The 18,521-nt window shown below is 41.2% G+C and overlaps 1 protein-coding gene across 4 annotated transcripts in view; it reads left to right on the top strand.

Annotated features, from left to right (window-relative positions):
* LOC111253289 (uncharacterized) overlaps positions 1-18,521 on the top strand; it is a 37,220-nt gene that overhangs the window by 5,068 nt on the left and 13,631 nt on the right. For 3 of the 4 annotated variants that reach the window (XM_086992660.1, XM_086992662.1, XM_086992663.1), the window contains exon 2: positions 195-282. The exons of the other annotated variant lie outside the window; for it this stretch is intronic. The gene's annotated coding sequence lies outside the window, so the exon portion shown is untranslated. The remainder of the gene's footprint in view (positions 1-194; positions 283-18,521) is intronic. 4 annotated transcript variants of the gene reach the window in all.

Raw genomic sequence — 18,521 nt, 5'->3', positions numbered from 1 at the left:
CGATAAACACGTTTTGAGCACTGACAAGCGCTATCAAGTGCCTGAAAAAGTCACGGGTTATTCTCAAATGCAGACAAATCGATTTGTTTTTTTACATGAATGTAAAGCACGCATTTATAATTTTGTGAATAGGACCAGTTATTGCACACGTCGATAGAGCCTTCAGTCATGCTTTTACTGGCTATTTATTGCAGGTAAATCAGAACCTAATATTATGATTACTATTACATTTGGAGTAGATTTGAAGCAATAAAGAAGTCGCCTCTGCAACTGCGTGAAAAGGTAGGCGCTCATTTCTGCGGGAGGTTATAGTTGTTACACTGGCTCCATCGAGTGGACATCAGACTAGCAAATACTACCAAAAAAAAAAAAACAAGAATAGTAGAAGTATAGATAATTTAAGCATTTATTTAAACAAAAATTTGCGAAAATGTCAAATTGATGTTGCTAAAGTACGAAATCACATTATTTATCTACCTTTTATTATTTCTTCCTCAAGCCAATCCGTTGTTATCATTCTGTTACAATGACTTATTACAATGACTGTGGCTGTAAATGTAAAAAACAGTTGAGCTAAGCCTTGGTTATACTGTTATGGGACTTATACCATAAACTGTATATTTATTACATAACTCCCATAGATGAGCAACAACATTGTTGTAACGAGGAGCAATAAATAAATGCCGATGTTTGAAGTATCTTCCTTCTTAACCCTGGGGCGTTCCTATATACACGTCTGCACCAAATCAAAATGATAGTGAAAGTTATAACCTTTTAGGACTTCTAGGACAGCTAACGTTCAGTTAAATAGTATTAACTTCCATTGTCAATAATGTTTTCGCTGACGAGCTTGACCGGTAATTCGGCTATACATAACGACTTCCTTCGGCCCAAAAAAAAGCTCTTGCGATCGAGCCGACAAACACAGAAACAGAAAGTGTTTCGGCTGTGCGATGTTCTCCGAAAGGTTAACTATTAGATGAAGAGCTTATAAGCAAATGTAGGTCTTCCATATTCCGGATATGCGTCAATGTGCGTTGCTTCAGCACGTGCGTGAGCTCCAGCGGGACGAAAAAATATTTTATTTAAGTATATAAAACCAAGACACTTATTGAAAAGTATGTGCGTCAAGGAAATGTAGTCGATATTGTGGTCTGTCTGTGCTTACCCGAACGTCCAACGACGATTGACCCGCGAGCATCGCTTGCCTTATTGAGGCCTCATGGCCGCTGGTATTTCTGTATGAAATTTATCCAGTGCAACCCGGTCACGCACGAGCTATGGCCTAGATCCCCCCTTCCAGCCATAGTTACGGGCCGATTCGTATGCAATATATCGTTAGACGTAAGGGCTGGTCGGCCCGAAGTCCTAAACGTTACTAAAGTCTTGTTGTCGTTCTACCATTGCACTCTCATGCGAAGTCTCTTGTCGACTCCCTCCATTCGGATTGGTAAGCTTGCTTCAGTGGAAGCTCAGCTCAACGTAAGCACTACCTGAGACGCATGTGCATGTAAAGAAATTAATCGTATGGACGTATAATCGTAAGGAAAAAACGAAATTCATAGACTTTTATTTAATAAGTGTCCCGATAATGGCTGGAGAAGGATAATTCGATTCTGTTTATATCGCATTACATATACGATAGTAAATTAGCTTGCGTTTCATGCGTTTTTCGAGGGAACTTCTGCTCGCCGTTACTGCCAGTCATACAAATTTAATTACGAGTTTCCGACTTGAAGCCGCAAGTGTTGCTTGTTTTCGGCTGAACATTTTAATAAAATAATAAAAAAAAATTAGGATTACCAGAGGCTGATGAGGTGATAGCTTATTTTTGCTGGATGTGTCAATAAACCTTAATAAGCATTCTGAATATAATATTAGTAATAGTCGCTTTGATTCGGTAAATAATTATTGGCTACTTGAGAACATCTGGGTGCCGTTAAAGCTCGTGGGTTATCTTGGTGGCTATTTTCGTAGTAGTAATGTCAGGTTCTGGTCAGCCTTCAGCTACAGCATCTCCAATAGATACTACCTTATGTTTTTGTGATAACGTTCTGTGCCTGTGCCGCCGTTCCGAAGCGGTCCTTATAAGAAGATACCATTTAACAATGCCACATATAGATAAGGACCCGAAAAGAATGTTCAGCTAACGCAGCTGACGTTAACAAAAGCTCGAGAAGTTTCAGTGGCCAGTTAAATTAACGAACAACGATAACGTAGCTACGTTCTGACCTTTGGGCCTGAGTCACGACAGCGTAGTTGGCTTAATAAACAGGTTTCACAACTTACTTATAGACTGGTCTTATTCATAGGTAAATAAAGTACTACTGCGTTAAAGCGGACAATCACATCACACCAATCTTAAGATTCCTTTTTTAGTCGTGTAGAGGCCTCCACTTCTCGAATAGTTAGTGCTTGAAAAAAAATTAAACATGCTCAGCAGATAGATTCTAGCCCCGTAGTTTGAATAGCAAAGCATAACAAGAAGTATAGGTAAAACCCAAATCTTGAGGACCAGAAAACCTCTCGGCGCCGTTCTACTACCTTTATCTAATCAACAGCCCATAGAACAACAACGGTATTCAAAGCTTTTTTCACTATCCTTTTAATCTATTTAGATCGTCATTAGAGCCATAATGAGGGAACTATATTCAGATATCATTCTCTAAACAAATTCAGTCCTTGAAATATGCGTTTATCTTCCTCTGTTTTTCAATCCTTAGCCTCCGACTAGATCTGAGCCACACAGGCCCCATGTTAAACATTCGTGTTTAATACGACTAGCAGCGGTGTTGAGAGTTGTTTCCGACTTCAATGCTTAGCGTTCCCCTATGATGAAAGCACAACGGTGCGGAAGTTTGCGACCAGCAATCCAATTCAAGCATCTGTGGGTTTCACAACGGGCCCTATAGATTTTATTGCTATTTGTTAAATTTAATTTTATGAGAATATATTCAAATTGTTGCCACATGTCGAATGGCGTCCGCACCGGCTTGAAAGAAGGGCGACCGAAGAAATGTGCCAATAATTTACTGTCGTACCCATCGAAATAGTGGCAAGGACCAAAGTATAATAGCTTTAAGTTCCAGTTACAGTTGTGCGTAACAACGTGTCAGACGAGCGGAATTTGTACCTCGATTGTGTGTTGCATCACAGACCCTTTTTGGGTGTACAAATAACCATTATCGGGCCGTGCCGAAGCGGCTGAAGTATCGCAACCGAAACAATTAGCCGAAAGCACACAATCTCGGACTTATGTACATTCTTAATAGATTTTTCTATAGATAGTTATCTATCAGAGCGAACAATAATGAGTATAGTGAGCGTACGTCAAACCGCATGCAAAGCTCTTATCTAGAAACTTCCTCTACATAGTAATTCATCAAGGTCTTCACTCCGCTATGGAAACAGGATGTCATCGCGGCTAAGGACTCGTATGACTATGTAAGCGCGTACAATGAATAATTACAGTTCGGCTGTGTCGCAGGTCATAGAAGAGCGGCTGTACAAGTATCCACACCAGTCATTCAAGGAACCTATTCACTTAGGGTCTTGGTCCACCGACCATATTTATAATTAACGACTTTTTGTGTTACCTTTTGCTATTTTTAATCCATAGCAGATTCTCGTTTCGTTGATTGATATGTGGTTTAGTAACGATATGAGTTCATTGAAATATAGAATAAGTTTGTCCTTCTAAATCTATACAACTAGTAGATCAAAAAAAAATCTCCTGCGTGACGCGGGAAACTTCCTGGCAAGATGTATCGGACATCGTTTGATGAAAAGATGAGAGAAAGTCGTCAATAGTTACAGGGGTACGTAACTTATTGTCATAAGAATAAAGAAAAAAAAAGGTGTCTTCCATTGAGCGCAAAAGTCTCATGTCTAGCCTCCTACATATAAAGTTACGTATGGAACACAAGCGCGTCTTTGTTCCAGCAGACGATCGCCGTATTCGGGCGCTGGCTAATTTCTAGGGCAGTTGATATAACCGTGCAGGTAGTTGCATGGGTATAATGCAACAAAGCTTGGGGAGTGCTCGGCGTATAGACGATGACGTACTGTATATGTGTTTAATAATAATTTTATTTGTTTGTAGACCTCTTTGATTTTGTGAAAAGAAGCGTTCAGAAAGAGGCGTCAACTATAATGGAAATTTACTGCACGATGTTACCGACTGTATTGTCAATAGTAATTGCTTAATAGTAAAAAAAAAAACAAAAAGAAAGGGCTCCACAAGTGCAACATTGACGTTACTTCTCTGCTGTAGTACAATTCCAAAATTGATGATAATAATAATTATAGTGGAACATGATTTTTCTCTCTAGCCCCGAGCAAGCTCAATTGTATGTTTTATAAATAATCCAGTCCCTGAAATCGTGAACAGAACGGCCTTATCATACGTACGAGAGTATTGTAGTATACTTGAAAGAACATTTGTTTAATTTTAGGCAACCAAAATAGCAGTTAGCCACGCAACTTACATTTGCTCTGGTACAGGTTAATGATACTATATTTTGCTATGGTCTGAAAAAGGTTCAATATTAAAACCTATCCGACCGTTCGTCACGGGTCCGGCCACTGCTAGACGTAAAATCGTCGAATGTCAAGGACAGATATGTATTCGACAGGTAGAAAACTAGTATTTAGTTTACGAGCACATCCTTGCCAACTCCGTAGATGGGTTTTTGCGCGTCTTGCCTTGTATCAAAATGCCACAGCTGGCCGGCAGCCTGTCAAAGTTAATATGTGCATATAATATTATGCAGACACACAATAACAATATGATAATACTGGATTCTCGTTGATGATTGCAGCTGGTTCAATCTTCATCGGGTTCGTGCAGAAATAGAAACTACAGCAAATGAGAGAAGAAAGGTAGCTTGTTCCCGGGCTTCGTCATGTTTTTTGTCTAACAAAACAGATAAGGCTAAGTTAATTTAACAAACCGAATAAACATAATCTATTTGCTTTTGTCAAGAATACAAGTTTTTGGAAATAGTACCTAAGTTGTAATTCACGCCACACTGCCAAATTAACTATTACGAACGACGCCAACTGCCCTGCAGTATTTAAATAACTGGTTCACCGAGAGGAACAGCTCTCTGTGCTTCGTGCCTCTTCGAATACTCTTAGAAGTCTAAATCCTTTCGGTTGGCTTCTCTAGCTTAATTATGACCATTATTGGTTTTTTCAGTTGCATTTATATACATACATACATACATACATATAACAGTAACTAGCATAACGACAGACCACAACAAAGATGAGGATAACTAAGTTTGCTCAGCCTTGCCAGTTAGGCTATATATAGGCTAGGTCAGCCACCCTATTGCCCTCGATAATGGTCAAACTCTTGCCTTCTCGTTGCCTCAACGCGCATTATTAGTTCCCGTACAACAGCGATTCGAGGAAATTAATTATGTGCGCGTTTCCAATATTCTTTAGCGTTCCCGCTACTGATACCACCGCCATAGTTTCGGTGAGTGCGCAAGATTCTTTGGCACTTGACAGTTAGGCCTAGAGTTGAAGCAGTGGTTCTGAGCCAGAGTAGCGGACGTGTATCATAGTGTTCGGTCCCCAAAACCTTCGATCGATGACGTCTGACTTGTTCTGAGTCTAGCTTCTCCAAGAGCGGAAACAGCCTACCGAGGGCCACTGTAGATAGCGACTGTTTGCACTCTAAAAGCTGGCGATTAAACGAAGGAACAAGTGGCAAGCATCACGTCGATATATGAGCGGTGCCTGTTGATGACCTGACAAAGTCCGTGATCGCACTTACAAGACACTGGACAGATGCATGAAGTAAATCTCTAAATATCATCACAATAATACACGTCTGTTATTCAGCGGAGTAATTAATTGTTAATATGGAATATAATGCAAATATGGTACTGCTTGTGCACAAAAAGAAGCAGTATTTCCTGGTTGTTTCTGTTTGTTCGTGTGTACGTTATTAAAGGCATAATGAATATTAGTCTCGTCTGCACCGACGCAGAAGTTAAAATGTCATTACGGGTTTTGTCTAGAAACGACGTTGATTCAATACTCAATATTTGTTCGTTTCTATCTGTTTGATATTGTATGATGAACAAGTACAATTGGTGTTTTAAGATAAACGTACAACAGATACAAGAGAAAATCGTTGATCGTCCAATCATTGTCTAACTATGGCAACTATGTCTAACTATGGAGTTTGGCAAAGTCTAGGTCGACACGCGGCCACTCATTGTCACAGTCTGCGCCTCCTCTTAGGCAATTACAGGAGGCTCATCGAGGTCCTGTAAAAACCTGGCCTGTATTGCATGGCGGCGCTATAATAACAGGAATAATCACATTTCCGACAGAAATCCTATGTTATTACGCAATTTACCCATGCCAATACGTTTACTACTGTAAAGCTTTCCGGGGAGCATTTCCGGCGCGGTTGCAGCTTCGTGCTCCGGGACGATAATGCAGCTGCCTCTTTTACTCTGAGTTACTTCGTTCGAGCCAAGGAAGGCAACCCTGTGGCATATCGGGTCACGAAGTCGCGAGAATTCACCAAAAGCGTCTTAAACCGTTGAGGACGCTTTACTGTAGTTTGGTTATCTGCAGTCTTATAAAGAAAGAAATTTCAATGATTCGTGATAGAAGTTATATGTATATACAATTGCAAGGACCGTCATCTATGGATTGGTAGCGTTTTTAACGATGACAATATGCCCTTGTAATGATTAATCTTAATAATTTTTGTTCTTTTTTCAACTAAATTGTTTCGTGTTTTGTGTACTATTAATCGTCGCTCTTGGGCATTAATGCCCTACTGCTAGTAAACAGAACACATTATTGCTAAACTTTCGAGGTAACGCAGTTGTTCCCAGATCTATTGTGTTCTATACAAAGTGTTCCTTGTTTTACTTGGCCTTTACGAATTTAAAATTTTCTCTTCGCTTTCAAAAGGAGAACCACTGTTTTCGAGAAAGGCGTGGCCAACACTCGTGCATGTTGAGCGCACCGGACAAGTAGCGCCTCGCAAGCCTATTTTTCGCCCTGCCTTCCATTTTTCATCGTTTTCTGTTGTTCCCCTCGTGAACTCGTTGCGTTCAACGGCAATGGACATAGCTGCCAAAGGAATGTTTGGAGTTTCTTGTTATCGCAACGGCGTAATTCAGCAGTTCGCCCCTTGCGGTCGTAGCAATGACGAGGGCGGTACCACCGTACCTATCTCCATATCCTTTTTTTACGCGTTTGCCGTCGTTTTTAATCAGGAATAGAAGTAGCTAGAGCAAATTATGCTGTCCCTGTATCTCAGAGTTGGGTGCGAACATTGGTAGCGTTCTCGATAACCAATAGCGAACAGAATAGTTATACTATGGAATAAAAGAAATTTTCTGTTAATTTCGAGAGAATTGATTGTTGGCCCCAGCATAAGTTTAAGAGTAACATTTGGCAGGGGTACTCGATGAGGTAGGTGCGTTACATGAGCAAGTATTGTGCAATTGCGACGGAGTACGCCAACCGTCGCTGATCTGATTGTCGAGGCATGTAAAGCGATTTTCGCCTCGCTTAATAGGGCCTTTCACACATTGTGCGTATAAACAGGAGAAACAGTTAAAACTTACTAATTCGCATGGGTTGCACATTAGGCGGCACACATCTGTCTATGTGCATCCCTTGCAATTGTCCAATGATGAGGTCATCGTGCGTGTATCTAATTGAAACGACTCCAATAGTAGTATTACATGAACCGTTAAATGATATGTCCTGGAAAGTGTAGGTTATCGTTGCAAAAGTCTTGGCCGACTTGGTTGTGAGCATGCCGAGCTGTTGCAGCTCCTGTGACGATCCGCTTATACAACCTGCAATTAAGGTACGGCCTCGCGTAGTTTGACCTGTGTAGTCCAATAGTTCACTTCGTGTTTATGATAGTTGTACATATTGGCATCGTATGCAACGGATAACAAAGATGAGAGGATGACAGGTTTGTCTATTTTGAGACTGCGGCTGGAATGGTTATGAACGGCATCGTAGGCGGGACTAGGAGCAGCAGAGTGCATTGCAGCTTCTGTGCTGACAAGCTGTAAACGGCGACCACTTTATCCTCTGTTTTTCTTTTTCGGGTTATTCGACATCGTGCGCCACCTGTAGAGGTCACATAATTCCGGTACTAGCTAGGGGACAATGAAGCAGTTAGCGTGTAAGCCTAATTCAGGGGTCTATTGGAGCAGCTCGTGACGTGCGTACGTTGTCGTGTGAAAGGACGGGAAAAGAAGAGGACGTTACGCTAATACCATCTACAATAACAAGAGCTATGTTGACAAGTACGAGTTCGATTCACCGAGCCCCGATCCACGCAATTATCTATTTGTATTCCTGATTAAAAATCTGCTGTCGGCGTGTGGCTACGGCGAACGTGGATGGGGAATTGGGAAGCAGGAGAGGTGTCGTGTCGTATGCAGCAGGCAAGGGAAGCCGTTAGGAAAATTGCTGGAGTTATTCGAGTATAATTTCCTCAGTATAGTTACCCCGTGGATCTACTCCTATGACGGACAGCTGTACTGTAACTAATATATTATTATTTTATATATTATATACGGCAAAGTAAATGTTGTTGTCAATTATCGCTATCTGTTGATCTTAGAATTATAGAATGGAACAACTGCAGCAGCAGGAACTGGAACTAGAGTCCCTTGAAGCTACTCAATCCAGTTGTGTACAGTGTTCCTTTACGGACCTTTGCTCTAAAGGCCTCTGAACGCCTCAAGCCTGACGATGTAAGAGCACCTATTGAGGACTTCCGGCAATCACGCGGCCAGGACAGACTTGCGAATTGGTCACTAAAAAGAAGAGAAAATTCATTATGTAGAGATTACAGCAGCAAACATATGCATAGCACAAGAAACAAACCCTCTAACCAGCATTACGAATTATCGGGTAGCGAGCCGACACTATAAAAAAACAATGCATCGTTCGCAATTTTTACTATAGTATTTTATCATAGAGACACGAGTGTTTTTATTGTATGTAGTGTCAAGAGATCCTGTCAAATTCTCTCTGTTAATCTATGCCTCAGTTTCTATAAACGCGATGAGCCTGGTTGCCTTAGCTCGACAGATGTTAAAACGAAGCCGAATTCTTCGGTGACAGAGGAAATGATTATTCCATTAAACCTAGTCCCATTAACTTTTTTAATATCGCCCATAGTTGACAGAGAGACAAATGTCCGAGGACTAAACATTACAATGCGTTCACCCAGTGTTTGAAACAGCCTACAAACATCGACAGCTTCTTGGCCTGTGTGCGTAAAGGAACATGCAAATTCAAACGAATAGATTCAACTGCTAACCGATGAGGCGAAGCTTTCCTAGAGGTTCACTAAAGAAAATATCTGTTTGCCTAAAATCAAATTATTACATAGTATAATTTATGGCATTTCTTTTTGCAGACGTTGTTTTTAGCGGATTTTCTTAATCTGTCGGCAACCCCAAAAGCGATATTGCTTCTAAATAAAGCGGTGTCCAGTTTTTCCGGCTTCCAGCGATTGTCTCTCTCCTAAATCGACCCGGAGGAGTCAATGCATGCCTAATTGCACGCAACGCATGCGAACGAAACAGATTAGGTTGTTATCAGCGAATGTGTGCTTTGAGCACGTAAGGGCGATGATTTGTCGTTAAGGCTCTTCAAAACCGATTATATGCGTACCGTCCGTTGACCTAGGCTAACAAAAACAACGTCGACCGCTAGACAGTTTGAAACGGACTAGCGAACAAAATAGAACTAAACGAGCGGTGTTAGCTGGCTAGACTGTACCATCTACTGGTATTCGTTGTACTGCAGGACGGTGCCGTCAACAAATGAATTAAATATACTTCACGCCAGCTACCATTTACCATTGATATCACAGATTATCTATGACACCTAGACGTACATAAGTTAGTATATGGCTAAGTTTAAAGGACGTTTACTCAGCTATGCTTTGTTCGCTGGTTAATTATGCTCACGTAGCATTTGGCCCAGTTATTTTTAATAGATCTACAAACGTCATGGGCCTAAACAGCAGATCGTTAGCATAACACCGACACTTCAAATGGGAAACAAAAAAAAAGCTGTTCGCAGCCACGCAACCGAGATGGTATCGATGCTGACACTCGATAATGATTCTAGCGTGGCGGTTTACAAGTGTCATTACTGCGAAAGACAAGCGTCCGGCCATCGGCTCTATTCAGGCCAACGAAGACTTCATGCGGGCAAACCTAAGCTAATGTCCGTTTGGCTTGATCTGTTCGGATAGGAGGGAAGACCGGGAGGGAAAATCGCGATTTGGACACTTCAGCGCATTGTAAGTGCTGATGAGTGAGGCCTCTAAACGAAAGCGGTTATTGCAGGGCAAAAATAAGGTAAAAGCTGCCATAAATCTATCGTGTATCGGGTCTCTGTCGTGTATCATTGATGTCAGTGGCAGAGATTGACTTGTATTAAGAGACAAACTGAAAAATTCAAGGAGAAGTTACGCTATGATTCGCTGCCGTGGTTGGTATCGGAAATAAGATGGACTTGATACCTATCTTGAAGTGATTATAGATGTGGATATCGAGCTAATCCAATCGGCTTGCTACGAGGGTGTGCATAATATTGTCAGCTTCTACCTGTATATGACTGTGTCCCGAGGAGTGCTGACAGTGATGTCAATTAATTCTTGCAAACAAAGCTAAGTTGAACAAAAGTTACTTCCCATTTTGGTAAGTGTTGGCACAGACAAGTCTGTGAGGAAATGTCTAGACTCAGCAAGCGCGTTCGTAATTTGAGATTTGCCTCCTTGCTACCACTGTCTCTAGCAAACCTTGCTGGGATTTTGCCACAACAAATAATGGAAGAACGCTTACTACAGTCAACTATGGTGGTTCTAGCCGCTGAACAAGATAGTAATAATTCCTGTAGTTTGAAATCGAGCTTGCGAAAAACTGCTGGTGCATATATAAACCAGATGCGCTATGAACAGTAAAAATCTATTTGGAAAATGCTTAACACAACGTGGTCTCTTATTCAGCATCGATCAGTCACAGATCAGAGAAAGATCGTGCCATCGGGCACTTTTTCAAATGATCTTATTTGCCCTTGTAGGGGGTTGGCTTGGGTTCAATAATAGCGTCGTAGACGGCAAAAATATATTGCACTTTATCATGCGAACATGCCTAAGAAATGTACGATTTACAGGTTGGCAATTTATAATGGACCATGAGATTTCCTTTCGCAATTTTTCTAACCTGCTCAGAATCAATAGCACTTCAGCAGCAAGAAAAGGACATAGCCTCGATGGCCGATGCGCGTCCTTCTTGGTGTACCCAAAAAAGTGACTCTCAGCACCTACTTATATGCAAAAAATTTGACTAAAAATATCTGTAAGAAGAGTCAGTTATGCTAAATAAGTAAAATATTGTACGACTAGCTACACCGCCGTTCCAGCCAGCGCGGGTTTGTGTATTTTAATTGTCTTACATCGGCGGAGAACACCATCTTGGGCGTACCCTATACGTCGCGTGAAATGATAATCACAGCGGTTCATGGTGACCACACTGCCAAATGCTACATGGATGAACACGTCTGCATTTATTCGCAATGTTTTTACCGATTTAGCCTGTTTTTCAATGTTTCATTGTGTTTATTGTCGCAGACGGGCGAACCAGTTTGTTTATCACATAAGTTTAAAAACCAATTCTCGTTGTAGCAAGTAATAATATTCTATAAACAAATTGTAGATGATATTGCGGGCTCGAAGTTTCGTTTAGGCTAGCAGAATTTTTATTCGGAGCTAGAAGGGACGTCTGTTCTATAATTCTATTTCTACGTCGAAGAGAAGGGTAAACAAAAACGACGCATTTTTAGCAAGCTTCGCATTAATAATAAATTTTTGGCATCGTACTTACTGAGGCTTAGAAATCGATTCCATGCGAGCAGATCAAAAAATGACGTCAACAAATACCATCGTCATCAACGTTACGAACTACGAGTTCATTTAGCTCCCCATCTTTCGATACGAACTTGGCCAAATGGTGCTTATAAAATTGACGCTTTGTGAGCGAACTTCACAAGCGCGTTAACTGGACGCTATGTCGAAACACATTTTTACTAAAGCCTTCGCTCCCCTGCCCTATAAACGGGCCTCGAACCCAGGATTCTAACCCAACACGTTTTTCGATAGCAAAGCAACCGCTGCAGCGTTCGCAGAAATTCTAATCGTCTTGCCCCCTAGCAAGCCTTTCGTGACGGCCGACAGACAAAACGGGTGCGACTCATAAATATTTCAGGTTGAACAAGGCGAATACGGTAAAGAAAGACACAGTTTAAAGTCCGACACCGCCTGGGACCTTTTGCTGTCCTGTGTCTTTCGTTTACGAAGCGTTCTAATACTAGGTAGCAAAGCAATGGGCTAAACAGGGCGCGTGACAACCTGGGAATTCTAATAGCGCTAAAGAAGACGAACCATTTCGGTACTCGTTTGATATTTGTTATGAGCATGCATATATTAATCGAACTGCCAGCAGACGGCGAAGAAGTATTCAACACTTAGAACTTTAGCGATCCATACATAAATCTATGAACCGAAAATCATCGACCTTAAATCATTATATGCGACATCTAAATATCTTATTTTCGACCCATATAGGTAATTGCTGGAACTGAGCGTCCATATTGAAGCTTCATTATATCTATCGAAACGAATTCAATGTGCGTGTTTAGCATCATATCGATGGAGGACTTTACGGAGATTAGAGAGCTGCGTGTTATAGCGCTCGTTCAATATCTGTAAAGCCCATATTAGCTACTTTATAATGTTTTGTTGCCATTCATCATCGAGAAGAGTTGAATTCGTAGGGATTGGCGTAACCAGTTGTCCTGTTTACTCATAGAACAGCTACAATCGTAGGATTCCTATATAGTCGATCGGTACCTTTTGGAAATCAATAAGGCTATACTAGCCATAAGGATGACTCATTTAGTTGCAGGTAGATAATCTAGTGTTTTTTTTTTTCTTAACGCGCTCACTGGTTATACCTCTGTTGAAAGCTTTGAACTCCTGCCATAGACAGCTTCGCAATACAGAGGCGGGAAAATTTTGTAATAAATCCCAGTTTGGACTTGTCTGAACTTTTTGTCAGCGATACGGCCTTTTCGGTCGGTTGTCGGTGACCATGAATTTGTTCGTTCGTTCAATTTCGGGTGCAGGAACTTTTAATCGATATATAACAACATGTTATAATATAGAATTGAAGTACAACCTTCAGCGATCACAGGACTCGAAATCTTAAACGTTTATATGTAATGATGTCATACAACATAGCGTAACAAGGCGCTCGCAGATGGCAAACTTGTTCAGTTACGTGAATGTTGATCCACTGGCCATTACTTCCTCATTGAGGTGAACCACTCTAAGCTGGAATTAATTAAAACATTAGAAGGCAGTCTATCTGGATCAATAACCGTCCTCAATTTATGTGTCATAGCTTACGTTAATTAAATATACTTAAGCATCTAATTATTTTCAACACCCAGTCTCTCAAGACAGCCACGAATTGCTTACGAAGTATAATAAGTAACAGTCGAATGAATGAGTATCCTGCTAAATGCTTCACGGCCCTATCATACTAAATGAAGGTGCGCTTCACTGTAAAAATTGTATAAAAACGTAAATTTCAATTTAAGACGTCCAGCAAACTGCTGCGTCGGTCGTAGCCGTTGACAACTGTTAGATATCCAACCGGATCCCTCGCTGAAACCCCGATGTTGTTCAGAGCTGCATTATCTCGTACATTATTATACAGATGTCTTTAGACATCTGTATTTGCAACAAGGTGAAGCAGACGACAACTTTCGTCGTCGTCGTCAAATCAAAATTTTACAAAGTGATCTACTAGCTATATGTTTTGCCCAGTATTCTGCATTCAATTTTAATGCCCGTTAAATACGCGGCGCATGTTGAATGCGTGTGCACGCAATACTTCAGAGCCGGCAAGAACGGATGCAACGTGCCGCACCAGGACCCAGAACTTGGTTACCTCAAAGATTAGTCGAACGTGTCTGGATACGACAACAAAAAATCGCAGCGACAATAACACAGCGAACACGAACCGAGACGCCGACAGGCCAAAAAAAACACCGAATATGTTGCCCTTTAGTGAAAGAACGCGAGTTGAAGCGGCGCCAGACGTAGTTGATTAGTAGTGCTGGACGCCAAAAATGAACGATCAACACAAAGCGTTTAGCTGCGTCGGCTACTACTTGTTTTTCGAATTTTCAGGTGGCGTTCTCCAGTAATTCGATAGGGAAGCCTTTGCCGTGGTCGGCCATTTCACTGCCCCCCTGGGCGTTGTCGTTATATGTGCCGTCGCCGCCGCCGCCGTCGTCACGTAAAACCAGCGTCGTAATCCCGAGCAGGCCATCTAGGGAAAGCAGAGTGCGCTATGGCATACATAGCCGACTTTCGTACCGGCGTAGGACGAGCTAAAAAGCTGAGAAAATTATACAGTTTTTCCTTTATTTAAGTCAATTGAACTACAAGTTCATGGCCAAGATCTTTCGTTTTTGACGACGGCGGGATCGCTAATTTCCCGATTTTCTGTATACACATCCTCATTATCACAATTTATTTAAGGTTATAGTTTTTCAACTGAAAATATCGAAAACGGTGGTGCGGCCCAATCCGACATACACCTGCAACCTACTTTCTCGCTCACTTTTAGTGTTCACCAGGTGGCTCAAACGCTGATAAAAGCAATTTCTATCTCTTTTCTATCGGATGAACTCGGGACTGTGTATGTTGAGAAGAAAAAATCTCATTAAAATTCCTTTGGGCCAGCACTCATTACTCTTAATGTAGTCAGCATGACCTTTATCATTGTTAACCGAACACTTTCCTCCGCCGGATATAAGGTGTTCGATTATATCATTACGAGGAAGGATATATAATATTATATGACAGTTATAGGTCGACGGGAAGACCTTACAATACCATGAGATCCTGTCTCCATAATGAAGCAGTAGTCACGTGTTTGCTATTAAACTAGCGAGCACGGGAGGTAATGTGGGTTAGAAACTCGGCTAGGCACTTCGTTTGTGCTGAAAAGGGTCAGCCCTCTGAAGTAGCTTAACGACAACGCAAAACCTAAAACTAGACTTGAAAACACTACTTATGTAAATGATTCGTACGTAGCAAAAAAATGAAGATGTAAAAGGTCACAGATTATAAGCTGTCTAACTTGTTAGGTAGCTAGCTGTCTGTGTGGAATGTAATAAGGTCCGTGTGAGATCGACCCTAGCCAAAGTGTTCGTCCATGTAGGATAAGCAATATAATGGAAAGAGTATACATTTCGTCTGGCGGTATCAAATGCGATGCCTATGCAATTATCCGAGCAGGTGCGGCGGCTGAACAGTCACAGTCTCTACGTACAACGAAGCGGACGTTGGGGACTATGGGGACGACCACGAATCCCTTATCAACCATTTTGCCTGAGGCTGTCACGTAACGCGTGCCAGTCGATGTAATCTGAAGTTATCACTTGATTACCTCGCACACGGTATAAATCAATAATTAAGGCTGAAATCTATAATATGCAATAGATTAATAGTCGAAACGATGTCATCGAAATAATCATCTATAACAGAGGTGCAAGATACGATAGTAATAGTGAGCAGTTATCGTACTGAACTAGATAGAATGGTTGTTCCGGACAAATGAGCGTGATCTTCGTTACAACAATCGGGTTTTTTTCATTATTTAGTACATTTATACGTCTCTAGACAAATGCAGGAAGAAATCTTGAACGGATCAGTTCACTCACGTATTATTGGCTTTTTGTTAATATCATCATCATTGCCACCGAGCTAGCGTTTTGGTATAGCTGTAAAATGTCAAATTTGCTTTTCTTCATGCTCTTGTAGTTTTGTCAGGGTACGCACTGGCGGAAAATGGTACCCCTGGAGAGAACAAGCAGGCTTAGGAAAGCAATTTGCATCAGGCTTGCAAGGAGAGGACCTCGGGCACGACTTCGTTCTTTTAACATCTATCAGCTTTACGCCACGCGGTGTTTATCAGTTCCAAATACAAAATAAATCAGTTCGGACTATTGTGTCTATCATAGCTGCTATGCTGACAAAGTTTATAATGATAGTAAATAAGTCTATGAGATTTGATAATAGAGAATTGAGCTCGTTTATTTTTTCAAAATTCACACATTTTGGCTGTGCTCTTAGCCCCGTCCGTTACTTTGTCTAGCACGCAGTAGATTCACGTCCATGCACTAAAAGCACCGTTTTGCTTCGGACCTACCGCTTGAATGCAAGGTAAATTATTTTATAATACAGTATATATACCGGGTGCGCAAATATATTGACGCTAACTTCTTCGACCAACAGGTCGTATAGGTACCCGCTTGGCTGGAATGAACTTCGGCTGAAGTTTCTACAAAAGATTATCGCCTTATTTAGGCCTTGTTATGCATGATATCTTCCTACGGTTATCTATGTCATATAATAGAAGCTACGCATCAGGTACGCATAGCTGGTAACGTTTTGGTTACGTGAGCTCTGTTTAAACATTAGCCCCACTTGCAGTTAGGGGGTAACGTATAGCCACTTACAACTTGATGGGTGAAACACTAGCTGAAGGCGAATAATATACCCGCTTGATTATAACTTAGTAACGTATCCTGCCTCAACTAAGACCTTGTGATGAGTCTACTGAAACTATTAATGGACTGGAAGACGGTCTGATTCTGCTATGAATTCAGCTGTGGCACAATCTACACGACACAGCAGTATAATCCTGTATTTCTTGTTGAACTTTATAATTGTTTGAAACGGGAAATCAGAAACGAATGGCGGGAAGTTCGATTCTAGGATTTGATAGCTAACTTGCTAATGTACGAGCCGGAAGTTGAAGTGACAGGTTTATAATTAGCTGAATCGTGTAATTTTTTAAAGCAACCAATAATTAAAAGTTAAATCACGATGTAATCGCGCGAAGTTAATACCTATGGTAAAGCGAGTGTGAATGGATGCCAAGTACTAATGTGATTGATATATATGCTGATCTAGTTGACTGCGTGTTCAGAAGTGTTTCGGATTGCAAGACTATATTCATCTAAACCTGACCCGTTCCTTTGAAAAGCTATAAGATAGCCGTAATGTTTCCTACTCATTGCCCAAACTTATTTCACGTTTTCCAGCTGATTGACGCAACTTGTCGGCTCGAGTGTTTTTATATCATTTTCAACCGTCTTCTTCTGAATGAGGACTTGCCTACCCGAAGGACTCATCCCCAAACACCTGACCGAGATTTTTCCGAAAGACCTATGAAACGACATAGTAACCATAGAAGAAGCTTTTTTACAGCTGTTAGGGCAACGTTTCCGTTTGTATTCTAATGATTTGTTGTATTAATTTTCCAAAAAAGATGTGATATAAGCCAACGAGGGCCCCTTGCTGACTGACGAAGATCTTTGAAGAGATGCCTTGTCAGTCACCCAGAGCACTTGGCCGCTTTGTCAAAGGTATGCATTCAGAATGCATTATAGCTTACTTTCGAAACGCGTCGCACCCTCCTCAATGGATTATTAAATGGTATCGCATCTCCCTTTCATTACGGGTACTGTAACAATTGTTAAGTCAACAAAACCTGGTTACTTAACCGGCGGCCCTATATACGTCCAAAGGAGTTCTGGGTCCCATGGTTCTATCATGTAAACTTGTTTCGCTCCTCGATTACGAAAATGCCTAAATTCTCACATTTCAAGATACATTATTCTACTTTCCAAAGGTCTTAATTACCAAGAGAATAATTTACAAAACGCTGAAAAAAACATATAAAATTGTGTACATAAATTTAGAGCAGCATAGGCACGTCGCCGTAATACTATAAAGCGAAACCACGATATAACGAACACTAACTTAGGTATTTATTATTGGTACTATCCCGTTGAGAAAATGCCCGAACTTATTTCGGAAATCTAACCTTATATTGGTTGGACTATTGCGGTCGGATTTATCTTAAACGAAAGCACCATCTTTAGGCCATCTTCTAGACCAAAATTCGACCAAATGATAGGACGGCTTTATCATTGAAATGTACACCGTCAAAGATATATACGAAGTGGTTAGCTGCTGGAAGACGACAGCTGATAAGCAACGCGTTTAGCTGTGCAGGCCCAGCTAAGGGCGAAAAAAGTTTGTGAAGTGTTATTGACAGCTGAGTAAAGAATGGGGAATTCTAGTTCGCTTCGGTTACGATTTGTTTTGGACGAATATAACGATATTAGACCCTTATTCAAGGCGGCTTTCCAACGCTGCTCGCAGACGAATCGTTGGTAGAGACTCAAAGCGCGCCGGCGGCAGTATCCTTAATCTTCATCCGGCCTTCTCGACTCACCACATAGCACTCCCAACGAATTTTAAGATAAGTAGTTTTAGGCCATATCAACTCGTCAGACTCAATAGGATAAAGTTCTGGCGAGACACCTCGGTTAATCTTAACGCTATCAGT

This window comes from Varroa destructor, unplaced genomic scaffold (assembly GCF_002443255.2).
Source record: "Varroa destructor unplaced genomic scaffold, Vdes_3.0 BEIS01000006.1, whole genome shotgun sequence".
Classification (NCBI taxonomy): Eukaryota; Metazoa; Arthropoda; class Arachnida; order Mesostigmata; family Varroidae; genus Varroa; species Varroa destructor.
This window is presented reverse-complemented; position numbering and strand designations above follow the sequence as displayed.